Source organism: Anolis carolinensis, chromosome 2 (genome assembly GCF_035594765.1).
Source record: "Anolis carolinensis isolate JA03-04 chromosome 2, rAnoCar3.1.pri, whole genome shotgun sequence".
NCBI lineage: Eukaryota > Metazoa > Chordata > Lepidosauria > Squamata > Dactyloidae > Anolis > Anolis carolinensis.
Genome location: NC_085842.1, coordinates 29,858,636 through 29,864,160, shown reverse-complemented (window position 1 = coordinate 29,864,160; position 5,525 = coordinate 29,858,636). Strand labels below are relative to the sequence as shown.

Sequence of the window (5,525 nt, the reverse complement as noted above, 5' to 3'; positions counted from 1 at the left end):
TGTAATCCAACCATATTTGGAGTAGAATAAGGAAAAACAAAACTCCCAAAATGTAATCAGCATAGCTATGTTGGCTGAGGAATTCTGGGAGGTGTAGTCCAAACGGTAACTTTTCCAAGCTCTGCCCTAAATGCCACAACTGGTCCATTCTTCCCTTAAAACTGCAAGGCTCATGCTTATCTTCTCTTGCTGCTATACTTCTTTATTACTCCCTGGAAAAAATGTTGAAACTTTTTCTCCTCCAAAGCAGGAAAACATTTGTCCTTCGAGCCGGAGTCGAACCAGCGACCTAAGGATGACTTTGTTAGCACACTACAGTCCTCCGCTCTACCAGCTGAGCTATCGAAGGGCTGGGAGTGTTGTTGTGAGTCATTCCTTTTCACTACAAAGTTGTGGTTTGCCTGATGCTGACAGCTCATCTTGTTATTTCAGCCTCCTTAGCTCATTTCCTATGATTTAGCAGCCTGCGTTAAAAGCAAGTGACATCACCAAGAAATAAAAGATGCGCTCCCGTGGGCAGCATGCTTTAAAATGAAATTGAAGGTTTCCCCACCAGCATCACAATGCAGTATCAGATTTGAGTGGCGATGGAAGCTTTAAAACCAGAAGCATGTTTCCATTTCATAGGTGGGTGTTACCCAGCACTGTCCTATGCAACACTTTGAGAAATGACCTTTTCACATTACCTGCTCCAAGCTTTGACCCTGCATTATCAATGAGTGCATTTTTTTCAAGGATACCTAAGGAAATGACACTGAAAACTCTCTCAACTTAATGTCGAAGGTTTTCATGGCCGGAATCACTGGGTTGTATGGCCATGTTCCAGAAGCATTCTTTCCTGACGTTTCACCCTCATCTATGGCAAGCATAGATGTGTGAGTTCTATTGGAGTGAGTTTGTAAGGTCTATTGGAAACTAGGCAAGTGGGCTTTCATAGAATCATAGAGTTGAAAGAGCAGGAAAGTCACATTCAAAGCACCCCTGACAGATGGCCATCCAGCCTCTGCTTAAAAGTTTCCAAAAAAAGAGCCTCCATCACACACTGGGGCAGAGAGTTCCACTGCTGAACAGCTTTCTTTATATATCTGTGGAATGTCCAGGGTGGGAGAAAGAACTCTTTTCTGCTTGAGGCAAGTGTGAATGTTGCATTGAATGGCCTTGCAGCTTCAAAGCCTGGCTGCTTCCTGCCTGGTGGAATCCTATGTTGGGAGGCATTAGCTGGCCACAGAAATATAAACCTCACGTGCCTAGTTTCCAACAGACCTCACAACCTCTGAGGATGCCTGCCATAGATGTGGGCGAAATGTCAGGAGAGCATGCTTCTGGAACATGGCCATACAGCCCGGAAAACTCACAACAACCCTCTCTCAACTTAATTTCTGGGCAACTTCCAAGGAACTGAGCTGGAATGGGAGGTTCCTCGCCCTTTTTGAAATGATGCAAAGGTTCCAAGGAATGAAGTTTCTTCCTTCTCTCCAAGTATTTGTAGGACATGAGTGGGGAAAGATTTCTCCCAGCCATTAAACCTTGATCTGCTTCCATGTATTGTAATTTTAACATCTTCAGTCCAAGTCCCAAGACAATACACATCTTTTGAAGTGCAGATTCCAACCCCTCTAACCATTTGGCATCAGAAGAAACCACACAATGTGCGTCATATGCAAAGCAAGCTAATATCATTAATGTATCAAAATACAACAAAATCCAAAGTATAAAAACTGTGATACCTTTATTGGCCAGCCAAAATGCACAAAATGCAACATGCAAGTTTTCAAAGCTTCAGTAGCTTCTATACCTGGCAAAGATATTTAAAATCATACAGGAGAAGAAAAGTGATGATGGAAAAGTAACAGGACTGCATTTTGTATGATATTTTTTTTCTGTTGTAGTTTGGTTGTTTTGGAAGAATCTCAATGCAGGGAAAAGTCTCTCAATTTATTCCCCATTTGAGAACTAGGGACAAAGGGCAATAATAACATTTTTACTCAATTAGCAACATAAAAGTAACATCACTTGAAATCCAGTTGTTCCTGTTTTGTGCAGAACTACCTGCCCCTTTCTTCGTCAAAGAACATTTAATTTTTCAGACATTTTCTGTAATGTTACATCTAGAAAAAACATTTAGGTGCTGCATAAATAAGACTTATCCTTAACATCATGAACATGTGTAGGTTTGTACCCAACTTTGAGCCTTAAGAAAGGGGAGTTAAAAATGTTAGTACAAACCTGGTCCTCTGTCTTTCAGCACTTTCAAATTAACACTGAGAGCCAAGATTGGGACAAATTGTGCCTTTGGGATAGGGTGGGCTATATAAAACACACATAATGACAACAATTTGCTAATAACCAAGCAAAGTGTTTAATTGCTCTTGCAATGCTTTCTGCTAATTCACTGGAAAGGGCAATTTTCTAGAATTACACACATTTGAACAAGACGGTGTTTGCTTCCCATAGTGAGCCCAAGAGAAAAGTGTAATTATGGAAGTCTTTATGGGGTAAGCAAAATTGCTGTTAATTCTTTGAGCAAATAAGGAAGCTCTCAAATACAGGTTGAATATTATCTGAAATGTCTTGTATTTCAGATCCCCCCTTTCTGGATTTTGCAATATCTGTACTTTCACACATGTATATAAAGAGATATCTTAGAGATGGGACCCAAGTCTAAACACAGAATTCATTTATGTTTCACATATGAACTTTATACACATAGCCCAAAGGCAAATTTATGCAATATTTGTAATAAAGTTGTGCATGAAACAAAGTTTCTGTATACTGAAGAACCAGAAAGGAAAGGTGTCACTATTTCAGATTTTGGAGTACTTATCCCTCCATGTTTGCTGGTGTTTGGGGCAAAACATCCCTCCATAAAAGTGAAAGAAATGCAAATACAATAAACTTTTTTTTTACCTGAGTACACTCTAGGAATCCATAGAACCTCCAGTGAGACTCTAAGGTTAACTGCTACCCATGAAATTGTGCTGGAAGACCTACAGTGTCCTAAAGATGTTTTCTCTTTAGGAATCCCAAGGTTTTCCAGCACTACTTTGTGATCAACTTCTGGCAGATTTCCGTAGAGTCACACTAGAGAACCTAGAGATTCTTCGAGAGAACATATTAATCAAATCAGTGAGTAATTAAATCTGAAATGGAAAATTTGCAAATGTGAAGGGCTGACTGTATTTTGGAATTCTGGATAAGAGATGTTCAAATCTGTATTTCCAGTGCTTGGGTAGGTTACGTTTGGAACAACATTCCAGAACTCCCTCTCTAGGCAGCATATGGAGGAGAAAACCAGGCTCCTTTGCATGATAATAAGCCTTTTCTCTCTCTTTCCCTCCTTTTCTTGATTGCAGGCTTCTGGTTCACAGAATAAAAGAGCATTTGGCGCAATTGTTTCCCCTGATTTTTCTGTTTTCCTTTTTCATAACTGATACTAAGGTTTGCATTCATCTGATTTGTCCCTACCGTGTTTCTCCAAAAATAAGACATCCCCTGAAAATAAGACCTAGTAGAGGTTTTGCTGAATTGCCAGTATAAGACATCCCCCGAAGGTAAGACCTAGGAGGAGGGAACCGCTGCAGCCGAGGAAGGTGCGTGCGGTGCGAAGGAGAAGGAGGGAAAGGTGTGTGCCTTTCCTGCCTCCTCACTCGCCCTGCACGCGCCTTTCCTGCCTCTTTACTCCTAGACATGAGCGCAAAAAGAAAGAGCAATTCCGTCAAGTACAAGAAAGGAATCGTGGAAGACTCTCGCGGCAAAAATCTTACTGCTTTCTGCAAAGAGAAGATGTTGGATATCCGATTGGTCTGAAAATGGCAAGCAGATTACAGTAAATAAATGTTGTTGTTTTTTTGTTCAACAATAAATGTGAACTCTTCTTCATGAAAAAATAAGACATCCTCTGAAAATAAGACCTAGCACATCTTTGGGAGCAAACATTACAATAAGATACTGTCTTATTTTCAGGGAAACATGGTTCTTAAGTACAATAGACCACTGAATTGTTTCATGATGAAGTAATACTTATGTAATCCTGTTCCTTCAATGGGTTTACTCTTGTTGGGTCTAACAAATTATAATTTAGGCTCACGTCTGACTCTTGACCACAGAAACTTCACAGAATTATGAAGTCATGGAAATGCAGATTTGGGTGAGGCCACAAGGGCCATTCAGCCCAACCCCGGTCTGCCATGCAGGAATATACAATCAAAACACTACCGGTATATGGCCATTCAGCCTTTGTTTTAAAACCCTCCAAAACTACTGACCTGTAATTCGCCAGAAGTCTGTGTGGGCTGATTTCTGTAGAAAGGCTGCAATCCCATTGACTGGTGTAACACTGCTTGCGTAGATATGGTGATGCAGAGAAGTGAGGTAAAAGTGCCTGGATGCTGCAATGCCAAGGGCACGGCAAGTTGGGAACCAGGGCATGACAACTTTCTTTGGTGACAGTGACACACTTCTCAAAGAAATGTCTTAGACTGGCACAATGGAGCACAATACAAGTGTCAGGCAAGACCAAGGTAGCCTACTCATATTTGTACATACATAATATGCAAGTGGTACATTAGCCCTTCCACCTGGATGGTTGTTTTGTGCCATGTATAGGCAAACTCCAGTTCAGAAAACAAAAGTTCACAAAGGTCATATTTAAGAAATTAGAGTTGCTCTCAGCATGCACCAGTGGGTAGGACTGAAGGATGAAAAGTTATATCACACAGGCCAAGACACATTTTGGTGCCTCCAATGTTACACTTGTTTCTGGGTATATTTAACCTGCTGATTCCAAAAATGGCACCAATTTCCCCTCCTAGCTGTAGGTTTTGAGATACAGTAACCTATGTCATATACAAGCTGCCAATCTGCTCACCATAGAAAAACATGATAACCATACCTAAGAAACTAGCAGTATATCCAAATGCAATTTTCTGAATCAGCGCCCTAAACAAACCCAGGAACAGGTCTAAAAACCAATATACCAAGATTGGTGGGTGGGGGTAGGCTGTGTAATACATTTAGAAGTAAAGCAATTCAATTTTTATTCTGGCTTTCACCCCATTTGTCAATTAGGAAAAACATTCCTGCTTTACATGGGCTTTTTGCTCCATTGATCTATTAATCAAAACATCCCAGGAGTTATCCCTCCTCTCTCTTTATACCAATTCTTTCATGAAAATGGTCTTCAAGCTTCTGGTTGCTATATAATTCCTCTGCAGCTGGTCATAAATCTGTCAAGCAAAGATAAACACTTCCAAGATAATGAGAGAAGGAGGCATATCCATCAGCCCCAATAAGCACGCAAATACAAGCATGATTAAAAGCATGATAAGATCTATCATCCAATGTACACATATGCATAACCAATCTTAAAACAAAAATAAAACATGGCAGGACTCTTACTCTGACACCTAAGAGAGTTAACAATAGTAAATTTCAAATTAATAAAATGCAATTAAAGTATTTGTTTGTAATTAACCTCCTTGTCCTCGATTGCTGTTTTTGGAGGGGAGAAATGCGGATGGGTAATG

General features: G+C 40.3%; 1 non-coding gene across 1 annotated transcript; it reads right to left on the bottom strand.

The window, feature by feature from the left end:
* Nucleotides 1-261: 261 nt before the first annotated feature.
* On the bottom strand, nt 262-349 carry trnay-gua (transfer RNA tyrosine (anticodon GUA)). Its single transcript is given in 2 exon segments — nt 262-297; nt 313-349. It is a non-coding gene; the product is annotated as a tRNA-Tyr (tRNA).
* Between the last annotated feature and the right edge of the window lie 5,176 nt (nt 350-5,525).